A 26,328-nucleotide genomic window follows, 5' to 3' on the forward strand; every position below is an offset into this window, starting at 1 on the left:
CATAATTCAAATAACATTGCTTGGTCACTAAACTCTCTGGCCACCTTTATAGCATTGCTTTAATTGCATGAGCACAATGCCTGTCCATTATTTGGGAATACTACAGGTGTTAAACCAGTGAGATATGGATGAATGAGTGAATGTCTTTTCATTGCTAAACTGAGGTGAGCATTCTCCTGAACTCCTTCCATGAGAATTATACCCAGGTTTGTGTAGGTCTCTCATGTTTTGTTACAGGCAACTTTCAACAGGGCTTACAGCACAGCAAAGCAGAATGGAATTGGGTAAACCACTGGATTTTACCATGCCTTTCTGTTGCTGGTGTTTTAGATGTTGCTCATGCAAGTGCTCCAGGCATGCTGGGCTTGCTTCATTTTTAGAAAATAGTACTTACCAGAGTATTTTGCTCAGAACCTGTATGGCTTTTGTTTAATGTCTTGTGATGCAGGAGGACTATTTCAATCCACATCTCAATCCACAAAATATCGAGCTATTCAATCTGCTTAACTACATTTCTTTATCTTTTCCCTCCTCATTTGCAGTTTTAAGGAGATGCTCATATACCTGAAAGAGATCTTACTTTTTGTCCTTGCATAGTATCACTGTTATGCCTTTTCTCCATGCTAATTTGTTAGTACTGTGACTTTAATTCACCAAAAACCCTGAGTCATGCATGGCATAATGCAGTAAGGGGAACTTTGTGTTGTGAATCCAACTGTGGGCAAAGAGTCCAGGGTAAGGCTCTAAGTTGATACCCCATCCTCAAAGAAAGTGGAGAAAATTCAACAGCAGTAACAAACGTGGCAGACTATAAAAGGGTTAATAGAAAATTTTATGAGGGTTTTCAGCAAGATTTTTCTGTTTGTAGAAATCAAGGATGTGGAAAAACTCAAGATCCACACGTCTGAAAATGTCAGCTGTGCAACAAGGCAGTATTTCATTACCTTTCCATGAACAAGGCTCTAAAGAGGTCATAAACTTTCCAGTCACTGATAGTCAGGGCTTTAAAAATGCTTAAGGCTTTTGTAACCATTTTTTGTAGCCAAAGTCCAAGGTTTCTAAGTGTGTGTATATGGAGACAAAGGCTTAATAACCTTTTTCAGAAGTAACTTGGTACTTTAAATGCCTCAAAATACTGGTATCCTTTTGCAGGCACATCAAAGGACCTGCATTTTGAAAACCATTGAGAACCTATTTTCTGATAGACTTTCACAGTGCAAGCACTCAAGAATAAAGGACCCTAAGGTGCATTCTCAGCACTGACAGCACCGAGAGTTGTGCGTCAGTTTCTCACTATTTCTGTGGCTCTCTATGCCTCTTTCAAGTGTAACTCTGAATAACAGCCCCTTCTTGACATGCTACTGAGCCCTTCTTGACATGCACTGAACCCTTCTTCCTCCCAGTGCTGGAAGCTCTGTGGGGAGGGAGGGAGGGATGGCAGCCAGCTATGCCATCTCTGGGCTCTCCTGGCAGTGCAAGACATAGAGAAAGGTCAGCTAATCTAAATCTTTCTGTGAGGCAAAGAAGATGCCTTCCCCTACTACTTCTCCAAATCCATACAGACTGCACCTGTGTGTTTTTCAGCTGGTACTCTAACCTGAGAATTCCTGTCTCCCATCTGGGAGTGGATATGCACCCACATATCCATTTGTCAGATTTGCTGCCTTGTTTTATGCTGTTAATGTTCTTGTTCAAATGGAGTTATTTCCTGCTGCTCTGTTACAGATGTTCCTTATGCCCATTGGTTTTTCTTAGTATGAAGTCTTGCAGATTTCTTTTTATCTTTAAAACACTTATGTCTATTGCTTGTAGCCTCTCTATGTGGTCCATTTCATACCCATGGCAGATCTATGATGTAATTTTTTGTCCCCTTTTAAATTTTAGTTATTGCAGATGTTACCAAAGTTATCAGCAACAATAGGAATAATTCTTCCACCTCCTTTCAGGAGGTTTAAAATCCCACAACCATAATCTTGCACTATTTTATATAATTTAGAAAGATGATTCAGATAATGCAATCAAATACAATGCAACCCACTTTTTTTCACAGAGACTGCTCAGTGAAGATTTGCAGAAATATCTTGTGTCCAAACAGACATCTCAGAAGTCCCTACATTCTTCTGATCTCTCATTTGATTTTCTTTATGACAGCAGTTCACTGTGTCACTAATATACTAAAGCAGTTCTCGTGTTTTCACCCCTGAATTTTTGCTGTGGTGATGCTCAAAGCTTCTGTTAGGGGAGTGTTAGGAAATTCTAGAACTCTCAAGGATGAGGGTCATAAGCTAACATAATGAAAAGTGTCATCTGCTATTTTCCTACAGTATTTAGTGTTGTTTTAAAAGATTTGTGTAATTATTAGTAATTGCTTTCTTCTATATTCAAGGTCTGTTTGCAGTTAAGTTGGCCTCAGATTCTTATAATGGTTTGGGTTGGAAGTGACCTTAAAGTTCCAACTTAAAGGTCATCCAGTTCCAGCCTCCCTGTCATGGGCAGGGATGCCTTACCTTAGACCAGGTTGCTCAGATTTTGTCCCTCACTGCTCCATGCAGAGTGGAGCAGGTTAGAAAGCCTCCTCTTGGTTATTCATTTTCTTTATGTCTGAAATACTGAGGGCATTTATGTGAAAGACTTCAGGCCTACAAAATCTGAAGGCAGGACTTATTATGGCAAACCTTCCGGTCCTCTTAAGGACAGCAACAAGTTTTAGATGTCGGGAAGCATGGAGGAAATTGTAAAAATGGGAACCATTGTGCCTAGCTGTGATGGAAATAATATACTAAGCATCATGAATTTGAAGTAGAGGAGTAGCTGGGAGTTAGACTTTCCCTCAAACAAATCAAGAGCAACTATCAAAACTTCAGGAGGTTTTTCCTGTCATGGATAACATAAACTCAGGTCATTATTAAAAACCATGGGAGAAACACTGTGCAGAACTAGAAAGTGGGAAGAAGAGAAAATTCAGTGGTCATAAATATTCTGACTTCTCTTTCTTATTTATTTATTATGTTATAGCTTTCTGCCTTTATTGTTGATTTAGATTCAATTAAATATGATAATTTTCTGACAGCAAACCTTTTTTAACATAAAACTTCTTAAAAATATATATTCTCTTCCAATTCCGAATACAATGAGATACATAAGTTCTGCTGGGATGTAAAGATTTTAAATAAGAATTCTGATAATGGAAAGAATAGTGATGAGGTTAGAATGGCTACTTTTCCTTTTACAACAACAAACTCAATGCTTATCTCCTCAAAGAGCAGTGCAGTGTCAACAAAAAGACTGGTATCCCTTTAAATATACTTTTTTCAAGCTATTTCAGACAATGCATCCTTGGACCTTAAGGGTTAGAAAAACTGATGCTTAACTTGTTCTGAATCATTCAGGTATTGTGGATTTTCCTTGAAGTTTGAAGAGGCCTATGCCTATTTTCTGTGACATCATTTTTACACAGACTCTTGATAGCCAACATTTTTGTAATTCAGGCATGCTAGTTTAAAACTACAGACCTGTAGAAGACTTTCTTTATAGAGGAATCTTGCCTTCCTACATTTTGTAGCATTCAGCCTAGCTCCTAATCTGTATGATTCATGCAGGAAATTATTCAGCTATGGAGGAAAAACAAGAGTTGAGAGCAAATTTCAGACGGTGAAACAAAGCAAAAAGAAATCAAACTGCAGGGATGAAGAGAAGGATGTACTTGAGCTTTCTTTAAAAATGGGAATGGATTCAAAAACATTAAGGGAGGAAAGTAGCCTGAAGAGGAATGTGGTAGTTAAAAGAGCGACAAAAATAAGTTACTTACCAAGATAGCATATTAATTATGTAGTTATTTGCTTTAGTACTTCCAAACAGGGAACATGAACAGATGCTAGAAACCATTAATAACTACCAGATAAAGAAGTTGCAAGGAAAATGAGTATTTTGTCATGACTTGTGAGGACAGGCAGAAATACCCAACAGTGAACAAAACTCTTCCCAAAACCCACCTGAATATTCAAGAAGCAGAACTCACTTCAGAAAAGTTCAGAAAATTTTTGATCACATCTCCCTGTTCTCCTACCTTGAGAATAGGCATGGAAAGGGAAGCCCATCTGTCCCCTCATCTCAGGGGAAAGAGACACTGTTATTTACTTCTGCCTCCCTGCTCCAGCTGTCAAGGGGCAGCTATCCAGGGTGTCCCTGAGACGTTCCTATAGCCGTGATATTTTCTGAAAAATCCTTTCCTTAGGATTTTTTCTCCTGAGAAGCTGAGAGGCCTCAGGAACAAAATGTAAACAATGATTAACTGCTGCTGTGGAATGCAACAGGTGGATCTGTGATTGGTCTCATGTGGTTGTTTCTAATTAATGGCCAATCACAGTCCACCTGTCCAGACTGTCTCAGTCAGTCTGAACCTTTGTTATTCATTCCTTTTCTATTCTTAGTTAGCCTTCTGATGAAATCCTTTCTTCTATTCTTTTAATATAGTTTTAATATAATATACATAATAAAATAATAAATCAAGCCTTCTGAAACATGGAGTCAAGATTCTTGTCTCTTCCCTCATCCTGGGACCCCTGCAAACACTGCCCCATGTCTCTGCAGTGCTGCTGGGGTGACAGGCTGAAGGTCACAGCCACCCTGTGCTTTTTGGGGCAGCCAGGCAGAGACCACCCCTGGGAACTGAGGTCTCCAGCGAGGGGATGGGCAGAAGTAATGGGAAGAAGCTCTGGTTGCTTCCAGTCACATCTCACTTGGGCTTCATCTGTACAACCTTTGGTAAGCAGGGCCTGCTTAAGATGGGGCCCAAGTCCCTGGATCACCAAGGTATGAGCTGGTGGTGCCATTCTGCTCATCCCCTTCATTGTGACATCCTGTTTCTGATCTGAAAAACGCAGCAGGCTTGTACCAGATTTGAGCCAGGTGGATGTAGCCAGGTGGATGATGAGGGGTTTAAAACCTGTGTATGAAGCCAGTACAAATATATTAATTGTCCCACAGCACTGTGCCAAGTGTCTTAAAAGCAGAAAAGCAAAATCAATTCTCCTACCAGTACAAACAGAAAATTTTGGTTTACTTTAATAAAAATCCTCTATTAAATTTAATTGTCTCAGCCTTTGTTTTTGTCACTGTTTTGTTGAACAAGGAACACAAAAAAGCCAGAAAAATAATTGGAAAATAATATACCAAACCAGAATTTAGAGAACAGATATGATAAACAAACTGAACTTGATGCTTTCACTTGATCTCTTTGGTGTAGCAATTTGTTTTCCTTTATCAGCTTCTTTAACTACCACTGTTTCTAAGACCTCCTGCTCCTCTGCCCAGCATTTGTAGTCTCCAGAAATTTGTGGGTACCAGGAGACTGTTAGCTTTATGTTTGATGAAAAAAGCTAAATAAGAGTTGTTTAATGTTTTTTCCTGCCTCTTGTTGACCTTTTCTCAGTAACTGAAACCTGAAAGGGGCACAGCTACTTCTGAACACTGGAGCTGGGGGGCAGACAAAGGCCTAGACTGAAGAGTTAAAAGGAAAAAAATCCTGATGTGTTATGCTTTGCTCCGGCTGCTGAAGCCTTTGTATTTCAACTTTAATTGCATGCAGCAGCATAAAGCACCTTTTCATCTCCTCTTCCTATTTACTTTTCCTAGTTCTCTTTGTTTAACTACTACTGTTCTTGTGCTTTGTCAGGCCCAAGTGCCTTTAAAGGCAATCACCATAAAAGAAGATGAGTTTTGTTAAGCTCTCTAATGAGTTTACAATTGAGCTCTGGATAGGCAGACCAAATCTTGTATGTGTAACAAGCAACATTTGGTTTGAAGAACACTGAAATTTTCACCAGTCAATGAGCTGTTCTTCCTAAATTATTTCTGTCACCAAGTTTTTCTCATTAGCCTGTATTTGCCTGTTTAGTAGCATCATGAAATTACTATTTAGTAAGGTGTTTAAAAAGCACCTTGCCTTATTTTCTCTTCCAGAGGGCAAGAACTGTCAGCATAATCATTATCTTTGCATGGTTCTGATAGATATTTGCAGCAATCAAAGAATATTTGGTAACACTTCAGTAAATGTTCTGCCACAGGAACATGACAAACCCTTAAAAGAACAGGAAACATATTCTCCAAATAAAAAAAAAATATTTATTATTTGCATTGGTCCAAGTTATAGAGTTGTGGAACAATTATTTGATCCCTCTGCTTTTCCTCCAAGAGTTCCAGCCAAAATCTACCATCCCCTTAATAAGCAATCGTGCCCTTAGAGTCCAGAGGTGAGACAATTGGCATCCACCTATGTATTCACTGGTTCTTTGTGTCATTTCTAACCTGCAGGTTGTTTCACACTGGGCCCTGGAACTGAGTCCCTTATTGTGGGAGATGGGAGTTAATTCAAAAGGAATTTAATTACATCAGGATCTCCCCGCTGCTCTGTATGAAAATATCAGTGATTTGGCCTTTTAAGCATCATGGTTCTGTAAACAAAAAATAGTGCAAAATCCAAGTGTGTTGAAGGACAGTCTGGAGTTTGACATTATTGCTCCAGGGTTCTACAGGAAATGTTGATGTGATCAAATAGAAGGCATCCCAGTGGCCACGTCCTCTGTAGATGTCAGAGCAGTTTCTTTAGTGTCTTTCAGCTTTGAGGATGTCTCACAATTTTCTAAGCTGTTGCTATAAGAGCAGGAATTCTTCCAGTCATAGAGCAAGGGAGTTTATTATGATTTTAATGGCCCTCGTGGATCCACTGCTGCCAGCAAGGTACTGTATGTCTGAATTATGTTTAGAAACTTGAAATATAAAAATTTTTTTTAAAAAATACTAATAGATTTTAAATTGCAGGAGCTGCTAAAATTTCCCTGTCTGAATTTTACGCTGATCTTTATCTTTTTTTCCCCATTTATAGCTTGTATTTTTCACTAGTTTCACTGGGACAGTCTGGTGACAGGCAGACAACAGCTTTGTTCGTTTCAATTTATATTTTTACAAAAGGAAATAAATTGGTTCATTAATCAATGTTAATTGTTTGTTAGACCCCCAAGGAAAATGAACCATTCAGCTGATTAATCACTCACTGAATTTTTCAGTGGCCTTGTAATAGTGTGTGACTACATAACATTATCAATTGCTATTTTGTTCTCTTGCTCTTTATTACTGATAGGCAAAAAGCCATCAGTATATTTAGAAATTTCTTGATGTGTACACAGAGGAGTTGAGAAAATACAGCCGACACTATCCTTGCTTCAGAGCCGCTAGAGGTGCTTGCCTGGCCAGATTTTGGCAGACGTTATAAATAATGCCCGTTTCACTTTTCATTTCTGTAAAATGAACAGATTCTCTTTGCTTTTTACAAAAGTGAAAAATGGACAAGGTATTGTTTCTCAGCAAAGCACTTGGCCACAGAGTGTGTAGCTTTATATCAGAAATAAAAGTAATTTCACTCTGCCTTAACATGTGTTTGGCAAGTAAATACAGGGTCATAGAGAGGTCAGAAACTTGCAAAAAGTTTGATTTGCTTTTTATTTAGGAAAAAAATGGAAGGGGAATGAGGGCAGTACTGTTTTAGACAAAAAACCTGTCGCGCATATGCTGCCTTCACTTTAATAGATGTTAACAGAAAAATAAAACAGGAATTGTTTTTTTTAATAAGAAATAGATAACCTCAATATGTCACATTTAAGCTACACTGCCGAGTCATTTTTAAATGTTCAACCCTTAGCTAACCCTGTGTCTGTTCATAGATTTAAGTGTGTCACTACTGAAACATAATGAATGTACCCCAAATGAGACTGGTGCATCCTTTACCTTCTGTTATCTCAGCTTCTCAAGAGCAGCAGACGGGTGGGTCAGACACGTGCCTTTAGGGTGACCCAGGCAAGGTATCTGCTGGGCTGCCAAAGTACAAGTCAGCAGTTTAAGGGAGGTCACTGCTTACAGCTGTAGGTACACAGTTTGTGGTATTTGGGAGGGGGCTGCAGCCAGCCTCATCCCCAGGGGGCTGCAGCTGTGAAAAGCAGGTGAGCAGCGTTGAAAGCAAAGAGACACGGAGTGCCCAGGTGTACTGAGCAATCACCAAAGGGAACAGGAGGCACACTGGTACAATGCATGAACATGAGGGGTATAAAAGGTTGGGCTAAAGGAGGAGAAGTGTGGATGCTTGAAGCCTTCTGGCTTGGTATGTTGCTGCTGTGTATGGGTTGGAGCCTTCTGACATTGCATGGTACTACTCTGGTATTGACTGTGGTGGATGCTGTGACACACAGAGACACAGGATAACTCAGGATGGAAGGTCAGCTGTGAGGTCAGACCAGGCTGCTCAGGGCTTTACCCAGCCTAGCCTTGCAGACCTCCTAGGATGGAGACTGAGCAGGATCTCTCTGCTCCTCCTTTGTAAGGACTGGAATACAGCCCAATATCCAGGACATAGTGCCCAATATTACCCCCCATCTGTAACAAAAGTGACATCACCAAACTGCAGAGAGGCCAGGGGATGGTCACTTAGGTGGCAAAGGGCCTTAAGCCTGTGGGGCAGCCGAGGTTGCCTAGCCAGGAGAAGGAAGGGCTTGGAGGATCCTGAATCTGACCACTACTTAGAGAAGTTCTAGGGAAGATGCACCCAGCTGCCTCTCTGGGGTGCACAGTGAAACATCAAGAGGCAGGTGACACACATTGCCCCAAGTGGAACTCCTTTTAGATATGTCTTAAAAAAAAAACTGACATGTAGAGTATAAGGTGGTGAAACTTTCATCCTAGAGACTTTCAAACCTCAGCTGGACACAGCTCTGAGCAACCTCCTTTAGCTGAAGTTAACCTTATTTGGAGGTTGGATTAGGGAGTTGCAGAGGTCCCTTCCTACCTAAATTATGGTGAAATTTTTATAATTCAGAGTTTTTAATGACTGAATTGGAAATTCATGATGAACCTGATAGTTGGTTCCAAATTATTTCATCCCAAAAACAATGCTTTCTTCTGAAATGTAGGCTTGGTAGGCAATTTCCACCATATTTCACAGGAAAAACAAATTCTGTTTTCTTTTCTGAATTTACTACAAAGATTCTTTTTTCTGGTTTTAGAAAATTATGTGGTAGATAAAATAACTGGGAAGTTTATTATTTATAATTAAGAAAATATTTCAATTTCTAGGAGTTACCATGACTATCTTTGGATATTGTCACGTAAGAAAACAGAATTCAAAAACTCCTAATTCCTGAATGACACTTCAGTGAATGACTGGAATTTAAAAAAAACCCAATTATTCATTGTTTGATTTTTAGATAGTTTATTTAATTATTCCTTTGAGCAGCTTGTCACACAAGTCACTCACATGAACAATTAACTACTGTATATAAAGCTGTTACCCCAAACCTCAAAATGACTCATTTTAAACAGCATTTCAATAGGGCAAGCTATTTATTTGAAGAAAAAAGGAGAACAGATATCTGTAGATAACAGATTCTTGGGACAGATAAACTGAAGAAATGTGCCTTTTTGTAAAACTTTTAGGCCAAGGCACACATTCTTATTTTCTTTCCCAACCTGTTTAAATTGTAATGAGGTAAATTATTATTGTATTTGTGGCAATTACCACACAGAAGACTTCCATGAAGCCTGCCAAACTACACAAGACTACAGAAATTCCTCTTCTGGTGTGTTCTGGAAAAACAAGGATATGCCCAAGGGTTTGCTCTGCTGAAGGTTTTGAGGCAACTTTTGAGGGTAAGGCTGATTAAATATTTTAAATAAATTAAATGCAGGTGTCCAAAAAATGACAATGCTCATCAGTTACTATTGATAGACTCAATACTGTTGTGCCTGAACAGTGGGGGTTTGGTTGTGCTCTGCTCTGACAGTAGCACTGTGGTTTTAGCTTTTCCTGAGCTCCCCTTCCATGTTGCAGCCTCTCCTTGCAGGACTGGGGGCAGCTGAGTGCTTGTGACCAGCCCAGAGTCCTCTGCTCACCACACAGCAACCAACAGAGGCAACGAAGGCAAACCAGATCAGGGCAAGAGCCAGAGACAATCACAATTGTCACACTACATGCAGTCTCTTACCTGGCCTGCATGCTTTCTTATATGACTTGCAGGACTGTTTCTTGTAAAAGAAGGAACTTGTGGTATATATAACAGTGATTCTACATTTTATTGCTGACAAAAAAGAAGTGAGCTTGAGCATTGTTATGCTACCATAACATTATTTGAAAGTTCAATGCCAGAGGTAAAAATAACTTCTGTTAGAATATGTTTTTTTCTATATGATGCAACAACTTCAGAAGTTATAAATAAGGGGATTTTTAAAGCCAAATTATCTCTTACTTTTAATAGTGACTTGTTTGTCTTGTATTTTTCTCATCAAGGACAAATAAAACACATGGGTCAGTGTCACCTCTGAATTATCTGCAGGAGGTTGGCACAAATGTCTCCACCCACAGTGTCACAACACTGCAGTAATTAGGCCCCAAACATGGCAGGAATATATTTAAATCCTAGACCAAAAGTGTTTTAATTGGAAGCAACGATAAAAATTTTAGGAAGGCTTATTAGTGACCTCATCCCTGATAAGTGCATGAGTTCTTACAGAACTGAAACCACAGCTTGACAGCATTCCTCTACATATGGGGGTGAGGATTTACATAAAATTTCAGCAAGATGGAGCTGTAGGTGACAAAAGCTACAATATAGGATTCAAATAATCTAGATCCTAGCACAACAGTTAACACTGACAGATAGTTTTCCTTGTTTAGATAAGAAAGATGGTTTTATTGGTTAAATTTTATTGCCCCAGCAGCTGGGTACACTGCAGCTCCTTTTGTCTCTCTGTCATTGCCATCATCTTTAACCTCTGATTCTCTGATATTTAATGTTCAACTCTACCCCAGCTGCTCCAATACTTCTTGTTGCAAAATGGATCAGACAGTGTGGATTCAGAGGTCCACTTTTTCCACTGTCAGACAATGAAGAGTGAGATTACTGATGACTTAGAAATGATAAAATCTAGTTTTTTGAAATTACCTGCCACCTTTCTGTCTATCGTCTAAAGTTATACAATTCACACTGATAGAGACTGGAACTGACCAACATTCTCAAGTCCTTTATGGAAAAGTGCCTTTATAAGCAATAAGCAATGTCACATAGAATCTGTCTGTCTATTCTCAGAGAAATGTGCTTAGTGATCTTCTGTTTAGGTGCTGTAATATTTATAGAATACTTTCATATTTTACCTATGAAATAAATATTACATACATAGAGTTCTTTCATACAAGAATCATACATATGAAATGTTTATACATGTTCATTCTCTTGTTTTCCATATTTGCTTTATATATAGCATGGATATTCCATTAATTTACCTCCTAATTCTGGTCACTATTTTCCACTCTGCCCATATACCATAACTATTTACATTTTTTTGGACAAAAGCAAGAGGAAAAGATGTAGAAACGAAATCAGTCCTCTCAAAGTAATGTGGCTCTCTTTCAGTGTTCTTGTATTCAGACTATTCATTTTCACAAGACAACTGATTTTCTGAGGCTAGAAGTAAATAGAATGGGTGTCAGACATTCCCAGACCTTTCAGCTTGAAAAGTTACTGACAGAGGCATTTCTTTCCAGAGATCAGATAAAACTGCATGAGAGCACTAAAGTGTTCTTGACTGAGTAGAGGAAAAAGAGTTCTTCACACATACTTCACACATAGCTTCAGCAGAAATCATAAAAGCCCTGAGCATATGTAGGAGTCAGCAACTACATCAGTAATGGTGCCTTGGGAGAAAAGGAGCACTGTGGAGCAAGAATCTCAGTTCTTCTAAAGTATTTGATGGCAAATCCAGACCTAACAACTAGAGTGGGAGATTCACGACTCTTTGAGTAGGAGTTTAAAACCTAAACATGGGCATCTAGCGCAGATTTAGATTCCTTAAGGCATCCAAAGCATTAGATGTAGTTGGTTGATGTCACAAAAAAATGTGCACTCTCCAGTGATGGCAGAGACACCTACCTTAAGATAATTCTCTTCTGAGGATTTTGTATGTGGTTCCTTACATGCCTTTCTTCTGTAATTGTTCCTCCAAATGTTTGTACCAAGGTTTAACTCTTTTTGTTTTAATAGAACATAGCTTGTATTTATTGCAGGCTCATTAAATGTTCAATGACTGGCTGTGTGAATTCCCCTTGTTCTACTAAACTCAAGTACACACAGGTTCCAAACCCAAGGCCTTCTCTAACCCAGCACAGTAGTAAAGACCTGACAAGCTAAGTGCATTTTCAAAGGCTTCAAGATCCTTCATCCTTGTGTGACGGGTAAACAAAGAGGCCTCTCCATCTGATGCCTTTCTGGTTGAAGCCAGTTATGTAGGGCAGGAATAACCCTGTAGTGCCTGAGGGGTATCTGGCAAGTTGCATCTCTGAATTAAGCACTAAAGCTCTTCTCTCTTTGTGGTTTGGAGATTCAGTGGGAGGAAGCTATAGAAAGACGGATACTAACAAGTCTGGTGAGGTCCTAGTCCCCTTTCATGTGGCACTATTGCAGCTGCGGTGGCTAAGAACATATTTTAAGCAGTTTCAAAACAACTTTTTTATATCCATTTACCTTCTGATTGCCCACCTCTACCCTTCATCAACTTATACCTTTTTATAGCATTAGATTTAGTTTATAGTTTAGATTTAGGTACCAGAAACCTAAAAAGCACAGAGCTTTCAGTGCAGAGCAGCATGGGATATTCTTTATTCAGTCCTGATAAGATGCCTTAAGATTTTAGACTTTATATTTTTCAAATCCTGTACTGCACTAGTGCATAACTCTAAAGTCCACAGAAAGTGTTAGCTACACATCTTGGTCAGACAAAACAATTCCTCTAGTACTGAAACTCAAGGACACCCTACAGCTTCAGGCCCCAAAAAGTATAAACAAAAGTGGATTGGGAGGGGGAGAGCAAACGGAGAGAATATGACTTCATTACCTGAAGCCATAATTGGAAGATTAACCCCTGATATGTAAATAGACCAAATTTGTATCTGTCTGAAAAACTCCGCACCGCTGTCCATTTCAGGTGTAGCCCCTTGGGAGGCTTCATCTGCCCTTAATGCACCTAAAGGCCCTTCACTAAATATATTTACTTTTATCTTTGTAACTTTGTCTGGGATCTGCTTCTAGGTAAGCCTGAAAAAGACATCCATTCCTTTATTCTGACTGACACTTCTGTTATTCAATTGCTCTTTGAAAAAACAGACACTGAGGTACTCCCCAAAGATGGGTTAAAATCCAACAGAGCTTCCGCGTTTTTAGACTGGTTACTCCGCTTAGAAGTGCAAGAAATGAGACTTAGTTCTTATACAGGGTGATGGTCCTCTGTCTCATAAAGAAGATTTTAAGGCCTTCCATCAGCTTGAAGTCAGAACTGAGGTTGTTTTTGGAGCTGACTAAAATTGTTAAAGGAGTTCTAAAACTCCTAGCCAGCAATTTCTAGTGTTATATATTGTCCTCTAGCCCTATGAAAGATATTTTTCAATACACATATAGATATATACACAATATAGTAATTTTTATACTATAATAACACATAGCACAGAGAACACAATAGAAAATATAAAATGTATTATAATTTTTATGCATATTACATTTAATAAAATATAAAATGCATAATACATTATGTATAATAATAAATAATTTTATAGAAAGCATTTTATGTTCACCAGACTTTATTAAAAAAGCTTCATATTTTTTGCTGTATACTGCATTCCAAGTAGTACAGTACTTTCACATATGAAAATGAAAAATAGAAAGGATTTCGTTTGGGAACTGTTGCTGAGAACTGGTAAGTATTAACAGCTTCTTTCTGCCAACAGTTACTGAAAGGAGTCAGTTACTTGTCAGAAAAGTCTCAGAATGTGCTCTCATTGTACTATGAGCTCAGAAATTTAGGATTTCTGCAGGGAAAACATATCTTCTTAATGGTCCTGGACTAAATCTCTATCAGTGAATTGTGTGTCTGTTTTTTTCTGGGAAGTAAAAAGACGCATGGCGTGAAGAGTGTTTGTTGCTTATATTTTTTCTTCCTTTTCTAAGACAGAGCTTATTCCAGACTTTAAGATCTGTACTTGCTACTAGGTCTACAACTATTTAGACTCATGGATTGCAATGGGAAAGTACTCATAGAATAAAAATTTAAGTAAAACTGTTTTGTTTTGATTTTTTTTTTTTATCCTGAAGCAATATCCATTCCACTGTTAAATGATGGTTCTTAATTTTATCTTCTTAATAGTCAATATGTTGAATGTGGTGATTTAGAGGAATATTTTTGGGTTTACTTGATTAGAATGATTTCAAACAGAATTAAAAGCTCTCTGGTTTTCCTATCATTGACTACATCCCCAACACAGCTGTATCTGTGTTATTTCACACGGTATACAGAAAAATATAAATTATAAAGACTAATTTTTAAATTTCAAATTATATGCAATGATTTTGACACTAACAGAGTCACTAGCTGAGATGGGCTGCCAAATAATGTTGGTAGAGAATGATGGAAAGTTTATTCAATAAGAAGATAAACCCAACAAAAACAGACTGTAAAAAACAGCAGGTCAGTTGCAAAAGCAACTCTAATGGTGATTGTTCTCAGGGAAGAAAATTATCAACTTTATAGCTAAGACATGCTATCAGGAAAGATTCATGTCATGGTGCAGTAGGAAGGACAAAAAATTTTAAAATTATTTATGTAAAATTAGACTTGATGGATTTTGGGAGGTCATTGAATTTTCTGCTGCAAAATATTTGCAAAAATAAGGCAAACAATAAGCTATCAACTGGTCAGTTTGACAGTGATAGGCAATTTCTGTCATCTTGAACTTGGACGACGTTACCTGGAAAATAGAAAATATATTAAGTATAATTGAGAACTTTCTGTGCACTCACAGTTGCATTGATAAATGAGATTCACTGCTGATTTTTCTGAGTATGCACAGAAGCCGTTTGTAGGAAGATTATCCTGTTTTGGCAGGCAGACAGACAACCCTTAGGAACAGCACCACGGTGTGCAACCACCAATGCTGGGGGCAGCAGGACAGAACAGCAAGGTGACAGGAACTGATCATGTACCAGAGCTTCACTTTGACTGCACTGCACTGGTCTGAATGATTTCTCATGGACTTAGAGAGAGAAATCCATGATACTTTTCACAAGTGGAATTGCTGTGTTCAGACTCATTTAGCCCAATAAGATACTTTGATTAAGATATACCAAACCTCGTAAGGGAAAAGTCCAATCTAAAACTCCATTGTGGCTGTTCAAAACAAACAAGTTTAAACTCCAGATCCTCAGGCACTTTCACACATTGCAGATAAGCAATCCTTTTAATTCAATTGTACCTGCTGATCGAACCTTAGAATAATATATTGTGCTTCAATACTATTTTAGACTTTGATAATGGAATGATCAGTAGGAATGATCAATAATATTTGTTAAATTGTTTAGTACTCTGACATTAGATTTTTGAAAGTCTTGTCATTTTCCATAATCAGTGTTGGGAATATGGCAAAGAAGGATTTTCTATTTGCATCAATTTAGATCACCAATGCTGCATTAGTTTTTGTGCATATGAATTTAATATTTAACAAGTTTTCACTAGAGTTAATTATGTAGAAGTTGAAATTAGTTGGTGTTTAGGTTTTTTTTTCTTTTTTTTTTCTTTTCTTTTTTTTCTTTCTTCTTTCTTCTTTTTAAGGAAGAGTAGTGCTTTCCCATCTTTCTATGAAGGAAAATTAAGGACAGAAAAGGTGGAAGAGTACGTTTGTGAAATAAAACCATTTCTTTACCTACATTCTAAATGAAGCTGACCTCTGCTAGAAAACAGACCTCTGAAAAAAAAAAGTGTGAAGCAGAAGAGCTGACTATACTGACCTCCTTTGGAAATTAAGGCCTGAAATGCTAGCTGCTCTGTAATTAGAAGGTGTGATGTGCAACAGACCTTGAAGCCCATTGTTTTCAAACTTGGTGGTTGTCAGAGGGCCTATCACAGTGATATATGTTTTGAAGTAAGAACTCCCAACCGTCTTTGCACAAAAAAGAATTTCCATATTTATTGATAAATATATTTAAGGGTCAGAGGAAAGGTAATTTTTGAATAATTTAACATATATTTTCACAAAATTGATAGTTTTTTGGTAACCCAGAGACAGAATAATATTAATCTGTATGACTAAGGGAAAAGTATTTTAAACAAGGTGGAGGTTATCATGTTGGTAGTAGAAGTCAGTGGTCTTTTTCTCTGGTAATCTTTCTGCAGAACTTAGGTCATCTAACATGGTCAAGGTCCTTCTGCTTTTTTTTGCCAGGATCTATCTGATATGCATCATACCCCTTCAAAAGTAATTTCCCTAATGTGAAAATAGGGCAATGGGCATAAACTGAAACATAACAGGTTCCCTTTGAATATAAGGAAGCACTTTTTCACTGTGAGGAGGATCACACACTGGCACTGGTGGCCCAGGACAAGTTGCATACTCTCTATCCTTGGAAACATTTAAAAGCCATTTGAATATGGTCCTGGACAACCAGCTATGTGGCCCTGCTTGGCTAAGGAGTTTGGGCCAGGCAACCTGCAGTGGTCTCCTCCAATCTCAACCATCCTGTGATTTTCTGAAAATATTTGTGCTTACAAATTTGTGTGCAAATATATTTTTAATTTCTCTCGTCTTTTTAAATCAACACTATAAATTTGTTAATGCTAGATATAAAGAATTTAAGATGAATCTTAGACTTCACTATATAATTTGACATAGTTTAATTTTTCATTTAAAGAACTGTAACCTTATACTAGCTTCTAGAATTTGTTAGCTCCATTAGTGGGAACCCTGAAGTAAATGAAAAAAAAAATGTATCACAAGGAAATGATTACATTTTTGATATATCTGCTGAACTAACAGATGATTGTCATGGAATTTTTGTGTATAAGATAAAGAAACCAATATTGCTGCTGCCACACTTTGCTGGTCATTCCATTCCCAAACTGTATGCCAATCATGGCATTTTTTAATCAATGTGTTTTGGAAATTGTAGTCAAAGTGAATTCTGTTGTTTGTTCAAGTTAAAAATAACACACTTTTAACATGTTTATGATTGAGCTTTGTTTAAAGACTAACATATCTAGTCTCTTTCAAACTCTCTCATTTTTTTGTGGGAGTGAGAATTCTATAGTAACTGCGGTTACTAATATTACAGTTCTGTCAGTTTTACTGCAGTAGTATTTGCATTTGATTTGAAATTCACTGATTTTTTTTCAGATGTTCTAGATAAATAAAAATGTCAGAAAATGTTTATAGCTTGACCACTGCTATTCTGGACACCCTTTCAATGAGAAAAGTTTACCTCTACTAAGCTGGTAACAGACATATACTGGTGAGAATCATGTCTTAATTGAAGCATATGGTATAACACACGTTTTCTAAATACTTAGTGATCTGGAATCTTCTGCTTCAGCAACTATTTTGACAAATGTCTTCATTAAAAACATATAACTCACTAAATAAAAAATGTGTTAACAAAAGTTTCCCTTCCTTCCTCTGAAAAGGGAAAGAATCAGGTCAGTCCTGCATGCATTTTATCTTTGGGACAAACCACACTGGAGATTTCAGCTTAAGTTTGATCTGCCTCTTGTGATTCCATTTTTATTTCTAGATTTCATGGGGACTAATCAAACTTCATATCTGATGCCTAAATACTAAATTATGTTTTTTATTATTTGAACACTCTTGAGTGCTGCAAAGGGAGGACATTTCATATAAATGGAGTGTTAATTATAAGGAAGGTGCCTTCCTTCCAATGTTAGAAACAATGGCTGAAGGATTGGTAACTCAGGTATAATTTAAGGCCACAAATGTGGCACGAACACCTTGGACCACTGAAATGGGTTCTTCGTGTATTTGTTAGGTTCAATAACAGAGCTGTTAAGGAAATGGAAAGAAGGCAACCCAGTGGTGCCTGTAAATAAAAAGGGAAGTGTTCTTTAAGAGATAATGGCCTGACCTTCCTACTCAGTGAATATCTTTTCCCAGTACTGACTGAATTACAAGACTGATTTAGCTAAGGATGGGAATCAGAGGATCGCTCCTGAACATACTAAAGAAGAGAAATCTATTTTTTCAGCAGGATATTTTTTGCAAAAGAACAGCTGGCAAAGAAGATGAATCCATACTGTTTAAGAGAGCAGGTTGGGGGCACAGCTCCAAGTTTAGCTCCAAGTTTAGCTCACAAGATGCTAAACTGGTATCACACTCCAATCTCCACTAGTGCCAGCCAGCGCCAGCTCACAAGAAGGCACAGCTTGGGAGGGCACATCACAGGTGTAGCTCACCACTAAACAGCTTGGATGCAAGCACACAGTCTGAGGGGAAAGTAGAATTCAGTCTTATTTACAACTACTGCGACACTTGGACTGAGGATCAGGGAGATCTACCTGGCTGGCACAGGAACAGGCACAGAAATCCTTCTGAACTCTTTGAAGAAGCTTCCATTAAAGATAGTAGAACTTTTGGCCAGCTGCCTCTGCATGCAGGTTGCCTGCATACAGAAACAGTTTTGAGAAGGCCTGTGATAGATTAATTCCTCAGCAGGACCTAAATGAGAGGCATGGTCTGAACCACTTCAATCCCCATCCCTGCTACAGGTTGCCCTCTCGCTCCTGGTGTGTTTTTTCCAATGTTAATATACTTATTTTGTTTCAGATAACACATAACTTTGGATTATGGGCAAAAAGATGATGAAAAATCTAAAGAAAGGTGGGAAAAAGGTCTATCACTAGTGTGGGTGGAGTGTTGGGAACTCATTCAGAAGGTTCATCAGGCAGTCTCCCAGATCTCAGTGTTCATACACAAAACTGTAACAGGTGTTAGTCTGAAAACTTGTTTTTCTTCTCCACCATTCCCCAAGGGTCACTTGTGCTGAAGAAGACATTCAATTTATGTTCATTGTTTTTGATATTTTTCTCAGTCTTTTATATTTTGTTTTCACAGGATTTTTTATGACATAGGTGATGAAAGAACAGTATAACACAAATTCCCACATTTTTTATCAAACTCTGTAAGCTATGACAGACTGTATTTTACTATTCTGAAATACCTGCCCTTGTTAGAAGCCAAAGTACATTGTTAGTCTAGAGCACCTGCTTATGAATTAGAAGCTTTTAAAGCATTTTTTACCATGTATGTTAGTTGATTTGCATTCCATAAATAAAATGTTTTGAGTTGGAAAATATTCACAGGAGGAGCCTGTTCAGCAGTCTACTTAATCTCAAGAAACATACACACAGACGCATAAATCTGGAGGGATGTTAATGAAAAACAAAGAGATCTGAAAATAAAAATATGTTGAAACAAAGTGTCCTTTGGCATTAGCCAGATTTCTTCTTTACCTTCCTTTACATGATTTATATGATGCTCATATTTCTTTTTGGATGATGATCAATGTCAGATGGTATTTCAAGTCTAAAACATGACAGACAATGAAGCAAAATATATCTTGGGAGAAGATATGCCAGCACTTTAAATTAAAGGGTGCAGCAGGATTATATGCTTAAATGCAATTCCTATCTACATCTACATTTTCTTTATGAGGAGGAACTTTCTCCAATGAATTTTGATGGAGTGAGAAATCACCTTTTTCATTGCAGTAATTTCTGGGTATTGGGATAAATATTTTTTCTGAGAAAACTAAAAAGAAGAGCTTGAGGAAAAAAGCCATAAGAATAATGTACTTACTACTTATGCATACTTATGCAGCGCAAATAGAAGAACGTATAATACAGAATTTACTTGTTAATTTTGATGAATTCTGCATTTCATCTCCTGTGGTTTTCTTTTTCATCAGATAGCCATTATGATCCTTTTTGGGGTAATTTAAATCATTATGGTCAGTGAGGTCAAGGTTACACAACCAACAAAAATATAATTACCATAAAACATTGCTGTGTGGTTCTTGAGTTTCTCTACCTTTGCACTCTGAAATTGTGTTAAAATGTCCAGAGTGCCCCAATAATTTCTGACTCAGAAAACAAATTCTGTCGTTTAAATGTCTAATGACTTATGTTTACAGGGAAGTTACTCTCTTTGAAGTAAGCCAGTATGTGCATTCCAGCATGCAGAGTAACTTCCCAGTTAAATATTCAGTCTGCTATAATGCCAAGATGAAATTAATTTTCTATAACCCTCACACAGTAAATTTGAAACCTGTGGATTTGTAATGTTTTGTGTGCTGTATATGGATATAAAATGTAATCTATTTGAGGGTTTCAAATTAGAAATAACAAAATGAAGATCACTGAAGAACATGGTTAATAGAGCGCAAACTGAAAGTGATACTGGTCATGAAGATGCTATATCATGTTTGAAATTGCAATGGAAGCACATATCATAATGAAACCAATATCAATAAGTTCCTGGAGAACTTGCTCAGTGGTCACAAGCAACAAACACAACAAACTCCATATAGCAGTTTATTTCAACTTAGAAGAGTAGAAAAAATTATAAATAAAAGCTCATTTTCTTATCACATGTTAAAACCTAATTCATGACAGAGAAATATTCTTCTGAAGAGTGGTAATTTCTTTAACCAGTTTATTTGAGTGCTTTTTGGTTTGTTTTTTGCTAACATATACCCACAAATAAGTGGCAAATAAACAGGTACAAAACAGTACAGATAAACATACAGAGGACGACTGATCATTTCTATCATATTGATGAACTGATTGTTAGGAATCTAATAGGTTGTTGAAAACTCAAGTTCATGCCCATAAACCCATGGAAATGTTCTACATTATTGTTAATAATTGTTGTCTTGAATAATATTGTCATGAGTGACATAATATGACATGAATTGGGGTTTTATGCATTCAATATAAATGCCTGGAAACTACTAGTTAAGATTTTTTCAATATCAGCAAAAATCTCAGCTGGACTTTCTGATAGATTCTTTAAAATTCTGATTTCCTTTAATTACTGTTGTTACACGGGATCCAATTTCCAGAAGCACTTAGAAATATACCTAGTGCTTGTCATATTTATCTTTTTAAAGCTGTACTGGGAGATAATTGGGTGGGGGTCTAGCGACTTGTTTGCATTTATTGCAGACTTTTTTACTTTAGAGCTTGTGTAAATATAAGGGACAGTTTAGAAAATAGATGCACCAATACAGATGGTAAAATTTAGCAATAAAACACTCACACAAGATTTCTGGCACACTTCCAACATATAATTCTTTGTTCTTTGCCTTCCAATCCCTGCAGCTTAGTATATTTTGTACAAAAAGAAAAAAAAATTCAGTGAACCAAAGTCTTTTGGCTTCCTGTTGGCATTATATCTGTTTTTATTAAGTCTTAATAATGTACTAACATACTGTTGAAGAGAATGACTTTCTGAAGAGTGGAAAGAGATGTCCATACATACAAATTCTACAGGGAAGAAGAGACCTATGTTCTTTCATCGTGTTCCATGAATCAGAGCATGAAAAAGTGATTGGCCTTGATCTCTTCATTTCCCCTACTAAAATGGGTATTTCTTTCATTACATGGCTAGAAGCAATGGGACGCTGATGTTCCCTCCTATTTATCATGTGTGGTCAAAAAGTACAAAGTTTTTTCCACCATGGGCTGAAGTCTAATCATATTAGATAATTTGCTACTGATTTAGAAAATGAGCCAGCAGACAAGTAACTAGATATTCCTCCTGTGTCATCTTTCTTTTCGGGCAATTATGTCCAGCTCCACTGAATTTTACTGTGAACCCTGACTGTCTCAATCATAGCGTAAACAAATACCGAATCCAGGAGCAGACAGTGTGAAGATTTTAGGATGCTTGGATCTCATTTCCCACAAGATTTTGAGAACATTCAGAAATTCTTTGGTTTCATCACGAATGCCTTACCAATGTTCACTTCATTCTTAAGCAAGTTGCCTTAGTTGCCAATAGTAGTAACAATAAAAGTCAGAAAGCAAATTAATGTCTAACTTTGGTTTAAAGACTAGGAATCTGATACAGAAATTATTCTTTGAAACAACAGAAAACAATTTCTTTTATGTTTTTAATAATTTTCTCATAGAATTGTCCAAAGATTTTTTTACATGCATATTCTTAAAATACTGAGGGGAAAAAAAAAGATTTTGTAAGGAAAAGTCCTATAAATAGTTCTAGAGTTGTAAAGTGATCCTAAGAAATTTGCCATAAGTCACTATTTAAAAGCAAGCAGTCTTGATTATGTTCAATGGTCTACATGGATCATTTACTTCTCCTTCATGTCAGATAATTGAATGGCCATAAAAAAATCAGCAAAGTGAATGTTCAGACTTGCTAGATAAAGTTAGATTTCTGTGAATATTTCTCAAAATCTATTTGAATTTGACATTTTTTAACTGTACTGCCAGGAAGCATGTTTTATAGAATACTGAGAGAAAATAGGAAATAAGAATAAAAAGAAATATGAATATACCTAAAGCAGAAGTATTATGTTGTAGGAGCAATTGATTAATTGAGTTGTATTCAGCCCCATGCATTGATTTCGGTAGTATATAAGTTTTTGGGTTCTTAATGGTGTGCTTCTGGTGGCTTCTTAGTAGTAAGCCATGTTTTTGTATCTATTTGCATAAGCTCTGCATCCATGTTAACTATGTAGAAAAACCTTAATGAAGCAGTTAAAGTCCAGAGTACTTCCATTTTAAAAACTCAGTATAATGAACTATAGAAAATTTAGAATTACAGAAGATTTAGTTTCCCTTATCATCATCTACATGTGGCAGTCAACAATCATAGCATGCTAAAGCAATAATAAGAACAGATTTCCTGGAAAACCAACTTCTGTCAAATATACAGTAATATTTATTTGTTTTATATTAATATATAGTTTCTTGATTCAGATTAGAATCCTACTAAAACAGTAACAGCAATAAAGCAGTCCTTCATTTTAAACTTGGAGAGAGCACCATTTCTTTTCCAGATAGGACAAGGTCATTTTTGGGTTTTTTTTCCGTACTTTCCCCCCCCGCCCCCCCAGAAAATATGTGGAAGAAAATATGCTTCCTTTTATATTTTAATTACTAGAAGACTTGTGCAGAGCCCATTATTTCAGATTGGTGGAGGGATTCAGATCGACAAATCCCTATTTACCCAAAATACCCTCTATGAATAATCATGCTGTACTATTCCCTATTATTATTCTCAAAAACATTTTTGCTTTTCTTGTCAGCCTTTTTTTTTTTTTAGGTAATCTCAACATTACTTTTTGAAGTTCTCCCAAGTCATACACCTGAAAAGGTTTGCTTTATGTACAATCTGAACCTTTCATTCTGAGTACTCTTTTCTAGGGAGAATGAAGAACTACAGTTTCATTTCTGGGCTTCAGAATAGCCTCTGATATTTCTGTGAAGATTTATTGCACATGTGATACTGTGCAAACATATCCTTGTTTGTTCATAAAGCTCTTGTGAATAAACATCTACATTTATGTGCTGCAACTGCAAATACTCATTTAACTACAGAACTAATGGCCTCTGGCTTATAAACTATCATTTTGAATACTGTCAGGCCTCATTGCACTTTGTACATCAAACCAGAGAATTGCTGACCAAATCAGTTACAACAGGACTAAGACTATGAAGGAATATGAGAAGTGGGACTGAACATAAAGAGGTAAGGAAATTAAATAAATAGTAAACAGAAAAAAGAAGCTGAAAGAAAAGTCTTTCTGATTATATCTCAGAAGTTATATTTATTTAAAAAAACAGCATTTTGGCCTTAGAAGTAATGCAGACCTTGTTGAAATTATTGCACATTCTATATCTTGTCCTTGTGACCCTTCTTTTGCAAGCAGAATATGAAGCTGTTAATTAAATAGCTAGGGGCTGTACATCGTAAGTTGATTTACAACATCAGGAGGTACATGAATTCCTTACTTTGCTCAGCTCAGCCAATTTCAAAGTGGTTTCCTTTAATCTTCATTTACTGGAATTTCACTCTAGCTCTTGCTAATATTTATGGCAAGCTGCCTACTGCAGTGTGTGATGGGTTGCTGCACCTTTTGAAGGATATAATATAGGCTTGGCATTCTTGATTTCTAGAGCAGAGATGTCAGCTTAAGGAATTTAGATAATATATGTGGCCATGAAATGAATAGCTATTAGATAGGAAAACAAAAATGCGATATCAGTTAGAAATTAGCAAGCGTATTCGTATTTTATTCAACAATTCAATAATATTTGACATAAAATATTAATATTTTATTCTTAAATGATGTACATAAAATGTATATAAAAATTAAAAATTATGTATATAAAAACATACACATACATGTGAAAAAACAACACAGCCTATTAGGTATCTATTGAAAGAATTTATTAGAACTTTTAATGGCTCTCCTATTTCTACAGATTATTTGAAAGTATGCATTTCCAAATTCCATGTTTAATTTTTTAGTGATAATGCATTATTGCTTTACTGTAAATATTTTGACATAATATTTTCCCCTTAAAATAATCACAGCAATAATAACAATAATGAAAAGAATAACAAGAATAATAATTATAATCATCATCATCAAGGTGTCCTACTGTTTGCAGTGAAGTTGAAGTAAATCAACTCTTTCTACAATTATCACTTCTATAAAAAAATTTGTGTGAAGGCAAATTTAATTAATTACGTCCGGTTTCATATTGAATTGTTTGAATGCCTCCACAGAAGTACTCTGAATCAGCCTATTAAGGAGAATCAGCTTTGCATAATTAGGCAAACACTTCTGAACTTGGAAGCCAAAAAGATGCTTCTTTTCCTAATTACAGTGTGTGATAAATCCTGAATGAAACTCCTGTATTAAATTCACTTTGAATTCTTTTTCCAACTCATTTCCAACAGGCGTACGAATACCTATAAACATTCAAGACTATTTAAAAGTACACAAGGCAATACCTTTCAGTATTCCTTTGTTTCTGTGTTTCTCTGTATGTTTTGCCTTAACTAAATCAAGGTCAATTAGTTCCTTTAGTATTTATTGCACCTGTGTTTAATACTGAGATTGTCTCTTAATGGCCAAGCAACACAATAGACACTGCAGTTCCTGAAGGTTAATTGTGAAAACCGATAAAATTTGCTACAGTGATTTTTAACATCAAAGCTTAAATTAAAGCAACAACAGTCCCAGCTCATTACACGCAGTTGTGCATTCATTCCATATCCCCACATATTATTGTGATGAGACACAGAAATAAAGAAGAGGAAAAGAAAGCTTAATGGCTTAGAATGGAGGAAAGGAGTTTCCAGATTTCAGACCAGGCAAAATTCAGAAAGCTGATGCAGAGTCACATTGCTGTATTGTATAAGTGACCAAGGTCACCTTGCCAATAGCAGTTCAAATGAAAATGTTAAAGGGTGTGCACGTTTATGAAACAAACTAGATGTGACTAGACTTTGCACTGAATGTGGACTGATATCTACTATGCAGATATCTAAAGTATAGATGCTTCATATGTTTTAAAATGGGTAGCTTAGGCTATTATTTCAATATTTTGAAAGATGCAGTAATATTTGTTTTCCAATGCAGTTCAAACTATGTGCCATTAATACTACAATTCAGGATGAAGAACACCAAACTTGCAGTGATCATGTAAGTTCCAGAAATAACAGCAACATAGCCATGACAGCACAACTAAATGGCAAAGACATGGATGTACAACGTCCTGGGGATGTCCTGAGGAGCCCTTAGCTCCTTCCTCTGCGAGGATTCACTGGGCTATGGTAATGCACCAGCTAGCTTAGCCTTTCTGCCCTGTGTTACATGAAAAATGAAACTTGGGCCCTTAAGCTTCAAAATTAATGCAGCTGTATAGAGGTTAGTGAGGCTGTGATGCAGTGGAGACAGGGGTTATTGTGAGGAAACACAATTACATCAGTGTGAAACTATAGCTAAGGCTTTGGGGTTTTCTTCAGCTATGTTTCTCTAAATCATCTTGGTGTTTGTGGAAGTTGATGGCAATTTGCCCGAATTTCTAAAATTATATCAGACTTGGTAAAATAAAAATCAAGTCAAAACAAAAAATTCACAATATATCAACATTTTTAACACGCTTGCAAAGAAAGTCAAGCTCTTTCCTCAGCAACCACATCAGAAATAAACTCCGTTGTTAGTTCTTTAAAATAACCCCCTTATCTTTTATTCAAAGGTTTTTTGTAGGCTCATGATGTTAGGGTTAGCATAATTTCCTATGAGGCTATTAAGATTTCCGAGCTGTCCTACATGGTTAGTACTGCCGAACTCTGTGTTTGTAACTGGAAACAGAGCTGGGCTTCTTGATCTCATCCAAAGGACAGTGAATTATTTCGGAAAA

This window comes from Fringilla coelebs (genome assembly GCF_963513975.1).
Source record: "Fringilla coelebs genome assembly, chromosome: 1".
In the NCBI taxonomy this organism is placed as follows: Eukaryota; Metazoa; Chordata; class Aves; order Passeriformes; family Fringillidae; genus Fringilla; species Fringilla coelebs.